This window comes from Rattus norvegicus, chromosome 10, assembly GCF_021556685.1.
Source record: "Rattus norvegicus strain SHRSP/BbbUtx chromosome 10, alternate assembly SHRSP_T2T, whole genome shotgun sequence".
NCBI lineage: Eukaryota > Metazoa > Chordata > Mammalia > Rodentia > Muridae > Rattus > Rattus norvegicus.
The window spans coordinates 69,780,615-69,798,803 of NC_141543.1; the positions used below are offsets into that span (position 1 = coordinate 69,780,615).

At 46.8% G+C, this 18,189-nt stretch overlaps 1 long non-coding RNA gene across 7 annotated transcripts; it reads left to right on the plus strand.

The window, feature by feature from the left end:
* Window positions 1-4,429: 4,429 nt before the first annotated feature.
* On the plus strand, window positions 4,430-14,425 carry LOC148002993 (uncharacterized). Of its 7 annotated transcripts, none has more exons than XR_015631859.1 (5): window positions 4,430-5,578; window positions 5,684-5,770; window positions 6,540-6,608; window positions 7,295-7,444; window positions 7,562-8,453. It is a non-coding gene; the product is annotated as an uncharacterized LOC148002993 (long non-coding RNA). The 7 variants fall into 7 exon arrangements; XR_015631854.1 differs by having other exon boundaries at window positions 5,112-5,578; window positions 6,540-6,669; window positions 7,314-7,444; XR_015631858.1 differs by having other exon boundaries at window positions 4,441-5,770; window positions 7,314-7,444.
* The last annotated feature ends 3,764 nt before the right edge of the window (window positions 14,426-18,189 follow it).

The following is an 18,189-nucleotide window of genomic DNA, read 5'->3' on the forward strand; positions in this document are numbered from 1 at the left end:
GTACCAAGGGGAAGCCCCTCATTTGCCAGGCCAGGCACTTAGCTGGGACACTCTTCTTACGCTCAGCTGAGACACCAAAATTTGCGAAGACTAATTCTTAGCTATGGTTCCTTAGAGGCCACGTGTCTCCTCTTACCTTCGTCCTAGTGACAAGCTCCCCACTCAACAGGAACTGACTGGATTTAAAGAGCAGACTATCTTATCCTGTTGGAGCAAAGTGGGAAGGAAATTCTTCACAGCCCTCTGGCTATCACTGAACCATGGACAGTTTTGTCAGGCGAGGCAACTACCAATGGGTTGGGATTGGGGGACAACTGGAACCCCATTCTCTGCAAGTTGGGATTTAAAAGAAGACTGCTGCTTTGGCTATGATACCGTAGCCACGCGCTCCTCCTATGCCCTGGCATTTCCATAGCTAAGCATTTCCCAAGGGAAAGGAGCACACAAATGGTTGTTCAGAACAGTCCTGTGCACCACAGCTCCAAAAAGAAAACAGCACACAGTCACGTGAGGGAGACACCAGGGAACTGGTACATTTGAAGAGCCCTTGGCTCCATGGGGATGAGGAATAAAGGAAGGAGACAGACACGGTTGAGCCTGCACAGTGGCAATTCCGCGCACATCGAATCCAGCAACAGGCTGGCATTGGGGTTGCTGCCTGAGAGAGGCGTTAAATGCTCTGGGTCTTGGTCTGGAAGATGGTTCCTGCTAATCACATAAAATTCTTCTATTGAGGGCTGGGGAGATGGCTTAGTGGTTAAGACGGCTCTTCCAGAGGTCCTGAGTTCAAATCCCACCAACCACATGGTGGCTCACAACCATCTGTAACGAGATCTGATGCCCTCTTCTGGAATGTCTGAAGACAACTACAGTGTACTTATATATAATAAATAAATAAATCTTTTTGAAAAGTTCTTCTATTGAACCAGCATCTGGGTTCCTTCTAGGCAGATAGTACCTCGATAAAGCACAGCAAAAAGGAAAAAAATTCACCTAGAGCCCTGGAGGACATGGGCCCAGCTGAGTTTAGGGAAACAAATCATTTAGGAGTGACATTTGATCTGGAGGTGAGTCACAGTCAGCTGTATCACTAACCTGTCATTCCCCAGAGGAGGGATCCAGGGCCCTCTGCCCTGAAAGGCAACTCCACAGGCTAATGTGTTTTTAGAGTAATCATTGCAGCAGGGAAATATCTTCAAAGCAGTGTGCCAGTCTGCAGAGAATCCTGACTCTGTCTTTTATAACATCCAAAACCTACCTTTATGAGCAGGTGAGATGGCTCAGTGGGTGAGAGCCCTTGGCGTGGGAAGCACGAGGGTCTGAATTTTTTCCTCAGAATGAAAGGTGGAAGGGAGTAGCTGGGTGGCGATGGCACAGGCCTTAACTCCCAGCTTTTAGAAGGCAGATATCTGAGTTCAAGGCCAGCCTGGTCTACAGAGCGGGTCCAAGGACAGCCAGGGCAACAGAGAAACCTTGTCTCAAAAAAAAAAAAAAAAAAAGAAAGAAAGAAAGAAAAGAAAAGAAAGATGGAAGGGAGAACTGACTCCTCGCATACTGAATTCTATACATTATTTACAATACATATCATGTATCTATGTAAATATATAAAATATAGATTAGCATATATATTTTCTGGGTGTTTTTGTGTGTGAAGTGTGTGTGTATATATCTGTGTGTGCTCACACATGTGTGTATGTATGTGGAGACCAGAAGTTGGCAAAGACAGTTTCCTCAGTTTCTCTGTCATCTCATTTTCTGAAACAGTTCAGACAGCTTCCTGAACCTGGAGCAGACAGATCTGGCTAGATGTCCCAGCCAGCACTCTCCAGGGATCACCCCATTTGTTCCTCTCAGCATCGGGTTTACAAATGTGTTCTGGCTTTTTACATGAGTGCTGGGACCTGAACTGAGGTTCTTATGCTTGAGCGGTGGCTGAGCCATCTCTCCAGCTACTTTTCTGATATAATAATAATGATAATAATAATAATCCAAATGAGATTTATTTTATTATTTTATTTATGTCTATATATGTGGGGATTGTGGGCTGATGTCTACATATGCAGGTGAGGGCTGGCACAAGTTGGGTCAAGGCCATGATTGGGCAGTAAAAAAGTAAGGCAGGGACAAAGTTTTTGTAAGGTGGGAGAGAAGGGAAAGGGAAAGAGTCAAGATGGAGATGGAGAAGGACGACACAGATGCGGGTGGTCTTTTTTTAAAAATTTATTTTATTTATATGAGTGCACTGTAGCTGTCGTCAGACACACCAGAAGAGGCATCAGATCCCATTACAGATGGTTGTGAGTCACCATGTGGTTGCTGGGAATTGAACTCAGGACCTCTGGAAGAGCAGTTAGTGCTCTTAAGCCCCCCGGGTGGTCCTAAATGGCCCTAGGTAGTTATAAATATTTCTTAAGGGATGGATTTCTATAGGACAATTCATCTCATCCAGGTGGGCGGTTTATATCTTTATCAATGGGTTGCGAGTTTATTGTGTGGGTGTATTGTAAACTAGAATTTAACACACAAGTCTGACTGTTAAGTTGCAGTTTATTGAGTCTTGATTTGACCAGGTAGCTGGAACCAGAGAATTTGCTGCAAGTAGAGAGCCGCCGGGAGAGATGCTAACCAGAGCCCTCCAGTGCTGGAACTAACTCTAGGGAGCAGCGTGGCAAGGTGCTAGGCTGGAAGGGCTGCAGACCTCGTGGGTCAGAAAGTACTTGGGGCCAGCATGGAGCAGTGCTGGGCTGAGATAAAGACACCCCGCAGAGCCATGTGGCCCTACAGGGCTGGCACTATCATGGAATAAAAGTTGTTTTTTAAAATATTTACCGTAACAGGGGTGGGCAGGGGATGTGTATGAACATTCTGTTCCCTGAGGCCAGGAGAGGGTGTTGGAGTCCCTGGACCTGGAGCTGGTTGTGAGCCCCCCTGCCTGGGTGCTGGGAACCGAACTCTAGTCCTCTGAAAGAACAGCAAGTGCCCGCAGCTGCTGACCCATCTCTCCTCTTCTCTGATGTTTGTGAGAGAGCGTCTCCCTATGAAGTTGTAGATTGCTTGGAACTCATGATATAGACCAAGCCAATGGTAAACTTTTGGAGAATCATCCACTTCCCTTTGACAAGTGCTGGAATTGAAGGCATGTGTCACCATACCCAGCCTGCATAGCATAGCAACCAAGTATATCTTGGGGCTTTATTCACTTGGGAGTGCCCACTGCCCAGAGACTCTATATCTGGGAAAGATATTTTTGTGGGTGGTGGTGTTGGGTGCCTTGTACAAGTTAGCAGAGTATTCTAATGCTAAGATGTGTCTATATCTGAAGTGTCAATCTGCCTGGTAGAGCCTTTGAGAACAGCAAAAATTCAGCACTAAAATTTCAGGCTGCAGATCCATGTCTAGTCCACTGTTTGTCCTGGTTTTACCACCATGGCGCTTGTGTTCCAAGCTTCTGTGAAGTGGTTTTCCTCAAGTCCCTCAGTTGCTTCATGGCTTTGGGATTATGCATGCTTGACGGTCTAAGCTGATTCATGAGTGTCCCAAAGGAAATATAAGGATGTGAGTCTCTTGATTGTATGATTTTCTGGGTGATTGACCCAAGTAGTGAACCATTTCCATAGTTACAGAAAGAGGAAGGACCTGCTTGCCTTTTTTCTTTTTCTTTTTCCTTTTCCTTTTCTTTTCCTTTTCCTTTTCCTTTTCCTTTTCCTTTCTTTCTTTCTTTCTCTCTTTCTCTCTTTCTTTTTTTTTTTTTTTTGAGAAAGGGTTTCAGTGTAGCCCTGGCTGTCCTGGAACTTGCTCTGTAGACTAGCTGGCCTTGAACTCAGAGATCCTCTGCCTCCCAAGTACTGGGATCAAAGGTGTTCACCACCACAGCCTGGCAGTTTGCTTGTTTTTTTTATGAAGAAGAAAGCTATTTTCTTTGTATTCAAAGCTGCCTGTTTTATTTGGGGTTTGTGGGGGAAGTCATAGGTGGTTATATAAAAAACAGTGGAATATTACTGCTTACCATGATATTTTTAGGCTTGACATTTTTATTTTTACATATATAATTTACCTTCAATACATAAGAAAATAATTTAAGCACCATGGTAAGAAAAAACCCTCCAGTTCAGAGACTGCCAGTAACCCGGCAAATGAATTTGAGTTCTGGGGTCTTGGAAGCCTGGAGTGTGGCAATTTTTGTGTCTTCCCTAGACATCTTTTTGAGGTTTGCTTCTGTGGTATTGGTTGTTAGCCTGATCCCTTCTAGGACCGACTATCGCCCTAGCACATGGCGCTGCTACTGTGTGTTCGCCCGTCTGCTTAAAACTTGCTGTATTATCTACATTTATCATGGGGTGCATGTGTGGGTACTGGGGTGTGTGCCATGGTGTGAGTGTGGGATAAGTTGAAAGAGTTGATTCTTTCTACCACATGTGTGTGTGGATTTGAACTTACACTGGGACACTTGGAAGCAATCGCCTTCACTGGCTAAGCCATCTCACAGGCCCCTGGTCGCATTTGATGGATAGTAGGGTTCATTCCATTTAGGGATGTTATGCTTAAAGCTGCTGTGAATTTCTTAATTTCTTCTTCCTCCTCCTCCTCCTCCTCCTCCTCCTCCTCCTCCTCCTCCTCCTCCTCTTCTTTTCCCCCTCTTCTTCTTCTTCCTTCTCTTCTTCCTCCTCCTCTGCCGGGAACCAAGCACGCTTAGTCTCAGAGATTCTTCTCAGGAATGCTCTGCTCATTATATGGCCCCTATCTTCTCAGGAAAATCAATCCAGTTATAGCCTCCAGCCTTGGGACACCTAGCCGGTTGTCTGTTCTTATCAGTGTATAACTGTAATTTATGATCTAGGGCTATAGAAAGGGTGGTGGCAGTGATGGATTGTCCTGGGTAACCTTCTCACTTGCTTGTGTTTATAAGCCGCTGTTTTTTGAAATAAACTTTGAGAGCTTGATCAGAACACAGACTTGCTCTCCTTTGCACCTCCTGTCCCCCATTCTTTTACCCCCTCTCAGGTCTACTCTGAACCCCTGCAGGCCGAGACACCTCCCTTCCTCCCTCCCTCCCTCCCTCCCTCCCTCCCTTCCTCCCTCCCTCTCTTCCTTCCTTCCTTCCTTCCTGCCTGCCTGCCTGCCGGCCTTCCTCCCTTCCTGCCTTCCTCCCTTCCTGCCTTCCTTCCTTCCTCCCTTCCTTCCTTCCTTCCTTCCTTCCTGCCTGCCTGCCTGCCTGCCTTCCTGCCTTCCTGCCTTCCTCCCTTCCTTCCTTCCTTCTTTCCTTCCTTCCTTCCTTCCTTCCTTCCTTCCTTCCTTCCTTCCTTCCTGCCTGCCTGCCTGCCTGCCTGCCTGCCTGCCTGTCTGCCTTCCTGCCTTCCTGCCTACCTGCCTTCCTGCCTTCCTGCCTTCCTGCCTTCCTGCCTTCCTCCCTTCCTTCCTTCCTGCCTTCCTTCCTTTCTTTCAACAGGTGGCCCTGGCTAACCTTGAACTCACAAAGACCCATCTGCCTTTGCCTCTGCTTCCTGAGTGCTGGGATTGAAGGCCTGAGACCCGGTGATGCTTTGCATATGCTTGGCCCAGGGAGTGGCACTATTAGAAGGTGTGGCTTTGTTGGAGGAAATGTGTCACTGTGGGGTGGGCTTGGAGACCCTCCTCCTAGCTGCCTGAGGATGCTCAGTCAGTTCCTGGCTTCCTTTGGGTGAAGATGTAGAACTCAGCTCCTCCTGCACCATGCCTGCCTGGACGCTGCCATGCTCCCGCCTTGATGATACTGGACTGAACCTCTGAACCTGTAAGCCAGCCCCAATTAAATGTCCTTTATAAAACTTACATTGATCATGGTGTCTGTACACAGCAATAAAACCCTAAGACAGACCCCTCCCTCTCATAGCTTATTTATTTATTTCCTGACTTATTTTTGAGACAGGGTTCCATAGGAGCCCAGGCTAGCTATACTCCCCATGTATTCAAGGCTGGCCTTGCTCTCTTGAACTCCTGATCTTCCTGCCTCTGCCTCCAAGCACCTGTATTATAAGTATTTATCACCACTTACACAAATATTAGTTCCAGACACTTGGATGGCAGAAACTTTTCAGATGCTTAGAAAGGTAGGCTGGAGGGACTGGAGTGGTTGGCCTTTTCTAAATTATGTGGCTGTTTTATACAAACTCTGTTGAAAGAGTCCTGGCCGATCTGAGATTTAACACACACACACACACACACACACACACACACACACACACACACACACACACACACACATTTTATCTCACCAAGTTCCTATGCAAAGTGCTGTCCTGGGCCTTCCTGTAGACAGTGTATTTCCCAGTGTTGACTTCTCACAATCCAAGCTCACTCCAGCCCACTGCTAAGGGCAGGTTTAAGGCGTCTTTCTGGAACTTAGCTTGTACCTTTTTTCTAAATTAAAGTCTTTTTGAATACTTGTATTGTTATGCCATGAAGCGTTCCTGAACCCCAAAAGACCACCAACGAGCCGTTTCCGATGTAATCACATTAGAGTCTCTTTATTACAAACTCGAGTTTGTGTTTACTCACCACAGGCCCACGGGACGGTTTTTGGTGAGCCAGCCCCAAACTCCCATGGAGACAAGGTTTTATAGAAAATGAAAGTAAGTAAGGTGGGGTCTATCGTGGCAAGCATCTAACTGAATGTCTGTTGTCAGCCAACAGGTGGGTGCTCTGAGCCAAGACCGTAATCACAAACGGTCTGAAAGTACATCTGAAACGATCAGACAGATCTTTGGTTCACTCTTGCTAGGAAGTAGCTAGGGAGTGACTCTGGCCAAGGACAAGCCGTGGGGTCCTTCCTGGTTCTTGGGTGCAGCTTGGGTGCAGTTGCGGGCCAAGTTCTCAGGCTTCTTTTTCTCTTTAGGATGGAGGCCAGTCCCAAGATGGAGTAGGTTTGGCCTCTCGGTGTGTGTGTATGTGTGTATACCTGTGTGTGTGTGTGTATGTATGTATGTATGTATGTATGTATGTATGTATGTATGTATGACTCTGTGTGTATATGCATGCATGCACATATGCTTATGTGTGTATGTGTACATGTATGTGTATACATGTGTGTGTGTATGTTTGTGGGACTGCATTCTACCCCAGTGCTGGGCTGTATGGAAAGGCTAGACTGTGTTCCTAGATTTCGTCTCCCTGCGTTGTCGTTGGGGACTGGGTTATAGGGAAGTGCTGAGATGCCATTCAGGGGATGGGAAGACACAGCCTCAGATGCTGAACAGTCGATAAATGGTATGTATAAACGTGGACTGTCTCTTCCATCAAAACTGTGTGGGGAGCACAGAGAAGGCCTTCACTTACAGAGCCACAGCCTCAGTCTCCCATAGAAGGCCTCTCGGCACTTCCAGACAACCACTGCTACGAATGAGCTAAGCCAGAGTTCCCTGTTTCCTGGGAACCCACACATTCAATCCCTCCCAGGGATCCCGCTAAAGTAAGCATGCCCCTTTCCTATTTGTGACTCCTTTGCCTGGACCTGGGGCTACTGGACGGGACTGGGTCTTCTCCAGTGTAACTGTCATTCGCTTTGTCCTCCACCTGTGCTCTGCAGTCCCTGGGAGCTGCCTGCTGCTTTGCTGCATGGAGATATAAGTGTGCACATACATGTGCGTGGACAGAGCCCCTCTGTCACCATCAACTTAGCGTGCTGTCCTGTCCATGATGGGCACTTATCTATGCTCAGCCAGACCCACTGTTGGTCCACTTTCACCTCCGAACCCAGCGGCGATGTTACCCACAGGTGACAGGGACCTGTGCATCTATTACCATGTCAATGGCCATACATTCCCAGCATCCATTTGGTTTATGTCCCACCTTTACCTGCGAGTGGTTACATCACGGTTTAAATAAAAAGCAGACCCTTCCTGCCTTCCCCCTCCCCCCGTCTTCTTCCTCTCTCTCTCTCGCCCTTTTGTCTCCATAACCCCCAGTAAACCTCTCCCACGTGGAATTGCATTGGCCTGGTATGGTCTGTCTGGACAAGAGCTGAGATTCTACAACACCCACTCCCCTCAGAAGACCACCCTGGCCTTACTCCCATGGCAAGGTCAGGAAGAAACAAAAGCCAGCCCAGTGTGTTCATTCTGCAGCCTGGATGCCGACAACCAGCAGCTCCTTAACCCACAGTCCCCTTAGGAAGCAGACCTGCCACCAGTTTTGACTTACAGTGAGGGAACCGAGTATCGACAGTGGAACTCTCTTATCTGGTTTTACTCAACTGCTGTGGCTCCACACACAGACTTCCCTCAGACCTGAAGCAAACTCACTTCCTTCACTGCAGGTAGTAATTCCCACAGCTGCCAACCCAAATGACAATCGTATTACCCTTTGAAAGGAAGGAGCCCCTCACTCCAGGTTGGGAGAACCATATTCCTATCCCGACATGCACAGGCGTTCAGTAAACATCCTAAGGCTCTGACTTTTTCTGGGAGTTTCTTTTTCCTGCTGCAGAGAATCTTCGTGGGTCATGTAGACTCCAGAGGGCTTGTGAGGCTCAGAAGCTGGCCTTCTCCCTGACCTTAACTTGATCTGGCACCAGGTGCCTGTGGTCGCCTGTGCTGGATACACAAGCCATTCTTTAAGATGCATTGATAACCCGATCGGGTGAGCATAAGACCACTGTCACAACTTTTAGCTCAATTTGAACCAAGTTTTTATTAAATACTGGCCGGGACAATAGACACCAGCCAGGAGGATGGACACTGGCCAGGTCCGTACCCAGGAGTCCCAGAGAATAGCCACAAATTTAATTGGTCAGGTGCTTATAAAGGCAAACCCCACAAGGCTACATACTTCCTGCCTAAGTTACTTCAACACACATGTGGTCAAGCACATCCCGTGCTTGGGGGCAAGCGACTTGTTTTCAGAAGTGAAAACATGGCCTGTTATCTTCCTCGAGCAACAGCACCCGGCATTCTAGGAAGTGGTCTGTCCTTGGGCAGTCAGGGCTCGCAGGTCAGGGGTGGTTTCTGTTTTTAGATCTTTAAGCTTGGTAATTAAGACTTAAAGCAAAACTTTAGCCCTGGCAGCGCCCTAATGTGTAGCTCAGAAGGGACTATGGTTGAAACGTGCAATTTCCAGTCACGCCCTACAACCACGCCGCCCTGTTGCAATCCCTGAAGCTGTTGGAGCTTCATTATGCTAACTGTCCCTTCTTAGCTACAGCTGACAGGTTTGCTTAAGGCTTGTTATAGCCTCAAGGTGGGGAGGGTGGGCCACCACTGCAGCATTTGTTCCCTCTCCTACACTCTGTTCCCAGAAAATCAGTTAATATCCTTAAGAAGTTTTCCAGAGTGTCAGGTTTCCCCGGAAGACTTGTCCCGAGGGAGGGAGAATTGGAGTGGGACCCAAAGGGCAGGCAGGGCTGAGCCTAGGTCCTTGCTCTGCCTCAGAAGGGAATTCTAGTTCCGGTCTCCACACCCCTCCAGGTGTCTGCTTCCCAGCGCTCAGTTTGGATTCCTCTAGGCAAGAAGTATGATCAGCAGCTGTCCAGAGCAGAAGGGTGGGTCTGCTACACGGAAGGTTCAGGCTGTGTGTGTCCCGGAGTCCCCCACACCCAAACGCACCGCTGCCCATTTGACTTCCCTTCACTCTGAGCATTCACATGAAGCGTTGCCCAGTGGATATAAGGTATAGATGTAAACACTTCGAGAGGCACAGCTGAGAACCTGAGGCAGGAGGATTTCTGTGAGTGTGAGGCTATCCAGGGCTTCAGAATGATACCCTGTCCCTAAATACTAAAAGCTGGAAGAGGAGCTTCCGTGGGGCAGTGAGAAGGCGACAGCCTGTCCTAGCGGTGCAGTGAGTCCCACATGTTACCCCTGACAGTCTGCCCTCACTAGGGTGCTTTCTGGCTACTCTCTTCCCCATGGTCCCATGGAGGTAAGAATTAGCAGATGCTGGAGGGGCCTGTCTGAGATGGAGGGGTGACAGTGGGGATGACGGCAGCTCTATATCCTTGTTGTCTCTGCTCAGATACAGAAAGGAATGAGTTTTATGGGTTTTGTGGTTATGGAGGGTGGGACAAGATCTTAAAAAAATACAAACACATACACATACACATACACACACAAACACACACACACACATACACACACACACACACACACACACATACACACACCACACGTATGTATATGTTAAGGCTGGAAAAATGGCTCAGCAGTTCATAGCTTGCTGCTCTTGCTGAGGACCTGGATTTGATTCCCAACACTCACATGGTTGCTTATAAGGGTCCCTATCTCCACCTCCCATATATCTGTCACCCTCTCCTGATCTCCACGGGCTCTATGCAAACATGTACCCTTGCATACACGCAGATACAACACATACACAAAAATAAAACCAAATCTTTTTACATTTAAACATGACAGTTGGGCTGGAGAGATTGCTCAGTGGTTAAGAGCACCCAACTGCTCTTCCAGAGGTCCTGAGTTCAATCCCAGCAACCACATGGTGCTCACAACCATCTGTAAAGTGATCCGATGCTCTCTTCTGTGTATCTGAAGACAGCTACAGTGTACTTATATATAATAAATGAATAAATCTTCAAAAGAAAAGAAAAAGAAGAAAAAAGAAAAAAAAGAAAAATTAAACATGACAGTTGAATGCCCCTGTTCTTGAAAGACCCTCAGATTGAGGAGACTCTCGCTCCAATCCTGAGGACACCTATCACCCCACAAACATGCTGGACTCACATCTTGATGCAAAAGCAAGAGGTTTACTTTGGGATACCAATGCATTGGGGGCTCATCACGGTCCTCACTCAAGAGGGATGTGAAGAGCCTCGAACAACAGAAATGTACAGCTTAAATAGTCACACAGCTTCATTAGCTCAGCTACTCCGGTGCCAAGGATATCTGACTAGGCAGATGTTTCCCATCCTGGGGTTCCCAGGACAAGGACCAAGGATATCTGACTTGGCAGATGTTTCCCATCCTGGAGTTCCCAGGACAAGGCTGCAACCATATCAATGCAGCCACTTCAGTACCAAGGACATCTGACTTGATATATGTTTTCCATTCCTGGGGTTCCCAGGACAAGGACCAAGGATATCTGACTTGGCAGATGTTTCTCTCCTGGAGTTCCCAGGACGAGGCTATAACTATGTCAGCACAGTTATGTCGGTACCAAGGACACCTAACTTGACAAATGGTTTTTATCCTGCAGCACAATCTACAGTGGTCGGTCAGCTTCCCAGAGATGTTTCCTGCCTTGTAATTGCCCTGCAGTAAATATGATCTATACCATCTGTTCTTATGGTTGGGCAGAGAGTGGGTGGGAATGTGCTTTCTGTACTTTCTGGTCTATTGTCTAACATCTAGGGGCTAAGCAAGGGCCTGCTTAAAAAATTCTCCTTCTTAAGAAATGGCTGCACTAATATCAAATGGGGATCTTTCATTTTTTTTTTTAAAAAAACTACTTTGCACTTCTTTACCTGTGAATGCAAACCACAAACTCAGGCAGTGTCGTAAATCACAGCACTTGGAAAATGGAGGAGGAAGGAGGACTGGCAGTTTAAGGCTACACAGTGGGCTCAGAGATTGCCTAGGCTACATAAGACCCTGTCCCAAAAACAAACAACAATGACAACAAAAAAGCACAGAACTCAAGCTATAGACTTGGCACCTTAATTTGATGGTGCTGGAAAGAGCTCCAGGGGGACCTCATGCTCCACCAGCTACTCCACTCAGCCTCATCCCCAGCCCAAAAGCATACTTAGGGTGAGTTTGGGTTTGCTAGTGTGTGTGTGTGTGTGTGTGTGTGTGTGTGTGTGTGTGTGTGTGTATGTGTGTGTGTGTGTATGTGTACGTGCATGTGTACTGTGCCTTTGTGAGGGCTAAAGGTCACTTAATAGATTGGTAAAACAAAAACACCTCTAACAGGCAAGCCCCGCTTGCCCAAGAACAGACTACTTCCTAGAATGCTGGGGGTTGTGGTTCGCTAAGATAACAGCCATATATTTTCACTTCTGTAAACAAGGCTGGTTGCTTGCACTGCTCAGATTGTACTTGATCACAGGTAGGTTATTGTTGCTTAGGCAGGAAGTACGTCAGGATATATGCCTGCCCCCAATTGGACCAAGGCGGGAAGTATGTAGCTCTGAGGGTTTTGTCTTTATCAGCACCTGACTAATGTGACTTGTGGCCATTCTCTGGGAGTCCTGGTTATGGATCTGACTAATATCCATTGGTCTGGCCAATATTTAATAAAGCTTGCTTCAAATTTGGCTAAAACATGTATGATTAAGACCTGCTCGAAGATAAGAATCATCACCTCGGAAGAGTTCCCTGTGCTACCACTTCCCAGTCAGGCTTAGTTCCTCCCAGGTATAACTAATGCTCCATATTTTACACAGCAGGACCCATAAGAGCCCAGAGGCAGCTAGATGGTTCCGTAGGTAAATGTAGAAAGTGTTTAAATCAGGCCTGGGGTTTCCACTCTGCCTTAGACTCTTTAAGTTCCCAGATGAAAGACACACACGGCCTTTATATTTACAATAGGCCTTAAAACAGCGCAATTACTGGGCAGCTGCCTACTCTCCATGCTGTTAGAGTCTACTTTCCTATTGATAACCTTGAGTTGTTACAATGTTTCAACTGGGCTGCTCTTAAATCCAACTGAGCTGCCCTAATACCGTATTCTCTTAACTCCTAACCCACAGCGGCTTTTCCTCCTTCCTCCTGCCTTCTTCTTATATTTATTTATTTATATTTGTACTTTATTGTATGTGCATTGGTGTTTTGCCTGCACATATATCTGTGTGAGGGTGTTGGAGCTCCTGAACTAGAGTTACAGACAGTTGTGAGCTGCCATGTGTGTGCTGGGACTTGAATCCGGGGGTCCTCTGGCATAGCAGCCAATACTGCTAACCACTGAGCCATCTCTCCAGGCCCTCTCCTGCCTCCCCCTCCTCTCCCTGCTCCTCATCCTCCTCTTTCTTCTCCTCCTCTTCTTCCTCCTCCTCTCCCTCCTCATCTTTCCTCTAACCCCAAGCCCTCAAATCCTAAACCCCATCTATGTCTCTTCTGCCCAGCTATTGGCTGTTGGCATCTTTACCATTCAGAAATAACTTGGGGTCAGGATCAGTCAGCATCATACCCGAATGTGTGAACTCTTCTCTCTGGGCCATGGGGGCTCAGTATTAACATTAAAATACAAATAGCATTAGGCTGACCACTACAGGTAATGATGCTTGCTGCTCAGGCTGATTAACTGGGGACCTGGGACCGTCAAGATGGAAACAAAGAACTGACTCCCACTCACTGCCCTGTGCCTACACATGCCTGCTGTGGCTTGCATGTTCCCCTCCCCCACCACACACAAAATAAACAAATGTGAGAACTGTTTATTTCCTTCTTTTTTTTTTTTTTTCGGACCTGGGGACCGAACCCAGGGCCTTGCACTTGCTAGGCAAGCGCTCTACCACTGAGCTAAATCCCCAACCCCTGAGAACTTTTTAAAGAATTCAGAAATGTAAGAGTATCTGAATACTCTTGATATAAAAGACCGTAGCTGACAAACTCTGAAAGTAAATCGTGTTTTATTAAATAGTAAACCTTTCTGCTTCTTAGGTTGAAAATCTGGATTGAGAGAAGTTTCACAGAATAAACGCACATCCCGTAAGTATGAAGGCTCTCAAATACTGTATTGAGAAAGCTCAATGTTAGTTCCTTTACTTGACAAAAAAAGAAAAGAAGAGAAAGGAAGAAAGAAAGAAAGAAAGAAAGAAAGAAAGGAAGGAAGGAAGGAAGGAAGGAAGAAAAAGAAATCTTGGAGAACTGCTGAGCTCAGTATAGCTGAAGGATCCCTGTTTGATATTAGTGCAGCCATTTCTTAAGAACGAAAACCTTTTAAGCTGGCCCTTGCTTAGCCCCTAGATGTAAGACAATAGACCAGAAAGTACAGAAAGCCCATTCCCACCCACTCTCTAGGAAGCTGCCCAACCATTAGAACAGATGGTATAGATCATATTTACTGCAGGGCAATTAAAAGGCAGGAAACATCTCCGGGAAACTGACTGACCACTATAGATTGTGCCCCAGGATGAGAAAACCAATATCAAGTTAGATGTCCTTAGTACTGACATAGCTGTGCTGACATAGTTATAGCCTCGTCCTGGGAACTCCAGGAGAGAAACATCTGCCAAGTCAGATATCCTTGGTCTTTGTCCTGGGAACCCCAGGATGAGAAAACATATATCAAGTCAGATGTCCTTGGTACTGAAATAGCTGCATTGATATGGTTACGGCCTTGTCCCAGGAATTCCAGGACAAGAAACATCTGCCTAGTTATCCTTGGCACCAAAATAGCTGAGCTAATGAAACTGTGTTTTCTGTTGTTCGAGGCTCTTCACATCCCTCCTGCGTGAGGACCGTGTGGAACCCCAATGCATTGGTATCCCAAAGTAAACCTCTTGTTTTTACATCAAGACTGAGTCCCATGTGTTTGTGGGGTGGTGGGTGTCCTCAGGACTGGAGCGAGAGTCTCCTCTGTCTGAGGGTCTTTCATTTGGGGGCTCGCCTGGGATTTACAAACACCCATCAACACCGAGATTGCTCTTGGAGGTAAGGTGGCGCCTTTAACTGTTCTGTCTTTTTGTTTATGTGTCCTAGTTCTCTAATTACCTGTCACTCATGGGAGTGTTTGGCCTGGTTCTGTAAGCTGCATTCTGTAGTAGCTGTTTGAGCACTTGTGAGAGCTCTCAGGCTGCACTCTGTAGCAGCCATTTGAGCACTCGTGAGAGCACCCAGGCTACATTCTGTAACAGCAGCTGTTCTGTTTTTCTGTCTGTGCATCCAGACTCAGTAAGGAAGGAAGTTCTGCAGCAGCTGTTCAGGTGCTCGTAAGAGCGTTTGGACTGAGATCGGTAACCTGGGGAACGCCCCAGGGTCTGGGGAGGACCAGGGATGCCTGGTAGCCTCCAGAGTATGGTTTGTTGGGTGTGAACCTGATCAGTTGTTTCTGTTACCTGCTGCTTCCTTCGGGCATCTGCCTTCTAGGATTTTTTCTCTGTCGCATTTGTTAAGAAGTAGGAACACCCAGTGTCTTATGGATCTTTGTGTCTCTTATCTGTTTGTACTTGTCCTTGTCCTTGTGTATTTTGGAACAATGGGTCAGAAGGTTACTCCCCCAACCCAGTCTCGCCCTAGACCACTGGGGAGAGGTGAGGGCGAGACTATACAACCTGTTGGTGGAGGTCAAAAAGGGACCAAGGCAGACCATCTGTGCTTCTGAGTGGCCAACTTTTCAGGTCGATTGCCCCCCCCCCCAGGGATCTTTTAATATGGAAATTATAAAGACTGTTAAGAAAGTTGTTTTTCAGTCCGGCCACACTGACATCTTGATCAGCAGCCCTACATCCTAGTCTGGGAGGATTTAACTCAAACACCACCTCCTTGAGTAAAATCGTGGGCTAGTTGACCCCAATGACTGCCAGACTCACAGATTCTGGCAGTCCAAACTTCCAAGGGGGAGCCCTCCCGACCGGCTCCTCCAAAAGTCTATCCTTATGCTCAGGAGGATTTGCTCCTCCTGGATTCTCCTCCTTATTCCCCTACCCTCTTGCCTACCCAACTTCCTGAATCCTCTGCTCCTCCTGGCTGCAGATGCTTCTGGTCCTGCTCAGGGGACACAGCCAGTGAGCACTCACCCCTGACTCCTCTACTGGCCTGATTCCTGTTATTCCCTTGCAGGCTGATGGACCTCCCCCAGGTCCAGGCGAGGGGATGCAGCCCCTTCAGTACTGGCCTTTTTCTTCCGCTGATCTTTGTAACTGGAAACTTAATCACCCCCCTTTTTAGAGGAAGGGGGACAGGCACAGGCCTGCTAGCAAGGAAGCTGCAGGCTATGCATGGGCAGTAGCCTGAGCCAGCGGGAGAGGAGTTTCAAGGAAAAGTGGCCGCTGGCCGTGGCTGATGCTTTGACAGCAAAAATATAGCACAGAGTTAGTGATTGTATTAAAGTCTATCATGAGTCCTTTGGCCCTGAAAAACAATTCCAGTCACTGCCACTATCTCACCTCCAAGTGGATTTTCAGAGACAAGTGTGGTCGCCAATCCCGGATGAGCCCCCAAATGAAAGATCCTCAGAGCAGGGAAACCCTCACTCAAATCTTGGGATGATGTAATCCCCCAAGAACTCACATAACACCATCCTTGCTGTAATCACATGAGGTTTATCGATAGGAACCAGTGCACTGGGGTCCAGACTTGTATCCCACACAGGGGCAGGGGAGTTTGACCTTGAGTGGCTGAGAGGAATATTTAAAGGAAGAAGCCACAACCCAAGGGGGCAGGGATGGCGTCATTGGAAAGTGTGGAGAATACCAGTGAAAAATCACAAGGAGAAGCTTCCTGTCTCTCAAGATTGCTTTTAAGACTATAATCTAACTTTATCTAACTAGACTATCATCTCACTTTTTCTGGGAGAAGCTATCTGTTATCTTTATTAGTTTGGGATCACGTATTTAAGGGCCTTATCTTTAAGCCCCTTTATCTTGTTCGTGGGAGAGCAGGCTCAAGAAATGTGACCTTTTACCTACTTACAGGTAGAGAGCAGGGTCTAGAATTTGAGATATTTAGGGCTTCTTAGGGGTGAGATAGCATTTCTAAGCATCTGACTTCTTGGCTGCATTTTGTATTCTTTCATTCTCTACTTCTTCTAGTGGCTAGCTCTAATCATAGAACTAGATTTTAGTATATACCTGAATGGTCTTTATAAAAACTACACTTTTCTCTGAGAACAGCACATACTCTTCCGTCTTTTAAGAAGAAAACAACCCCAGAATGGTCTAGGTAGAAACAACACTTTTTTTGTAGTGTAGAACACAGACTTCCTTCTTTAAGGAATATCAGGTCTAACCTTTTTTTATTTTGAAGGACTACCTCTGAGAGGGAGGTCAGGGATTCTTGGAGGTCAGTTAAAAAGTCTTTAGCATCAGGATTCTAATCTGGACACCATCTGAACCTACACACAAAAGGTCATGATTGCCTTTTAGAACTTTTAAACTGTGTCACAGGTTGTGATCCCTGAGACACAGTCCCAAGAAGTGTTAGGAGTACTAACGTAGGTAATGCCTTCATAGTAAGGGGATGTTACATCATTTATAATAGAAATCAAGACTACTCCCACACCTGTGATTGGGGGAACCTATCTCAACAGAGCCCAGGGCAAACATGAAATTCTTGTTTCTAAAGCACACTCCTCAACTGAGCATTATAGTAACCCCACCAGTCATGTCTCTGACGTGCAGGTCCAGGGAGCTTTTTGAAGATCTGAGTGTCCCTCTAGGTCCCAGCTCTCAGCCCCAACAGCTAGTAATCAGCTTGTGAGGGCTGAGACTTGACGGATGTCAGGGTGGTCAGCAGCACCAGGTACTGTCCTTTCCAGTGAGGCTCGAGTGTCTGGGCCTGATTGTCAATGACAGTGCAGGGTATACCTGGAAGAGAATGGGGGACAAGAGCCACGAAGAAGGACGCCAAGACAAGAGTCTGATCAGGGCGACAATTTTATTTTTTCCCAAGGCTGAATTTATACCATAACATGGGTAACAGACGGAGGGGGAAGTGTGAAACATTTACGCAGGCCAAGGACACAATATTCGTGTGGTCAGGGAATCGACTGATGTTGACAGGATGTCAGAAAGGTCACAGGTTTGTCATATCTATTAGTCAGCAGGATGTTGGGTTTTCAGAAAGGTTACAGGTCATCACATTGGGTATCTAGACATCAGATGTATTTCTCAGCAAGAGAACTTTATCATATTATTATTTATCTTGACCACCAGATTTGCATTAGTCTTCTGCATCTGGCTGGGAATTTTCCATGAACCCAGTCATACTTAACGCTAACCATAATAATAGCATCAATAATGAAGGGCTTCAAGGGCATCGCTCCCAGCACCTGATATTGTCATACGTGGACAGAGTCTCTGACCTGGAACTGGTGAGATGTCTCAGGGGTCCCCAGGACATGGGCTGTTGCCAGCTGTGACCAGATTTTTTTCTGTATCACCTGTAGGTCCTTTAGCCTGGCATACAAATCATTATTACAATGATATGTTGGTTCAATAACATCATCTTACACAGTCAGAGGAGCCAAGGCCCCATATAAGATCTCAAAGTGGGTAAGACTGAATCTGGAAGGGATATTTCTTGCTCTGAAGAGAGCAAGAGGGAA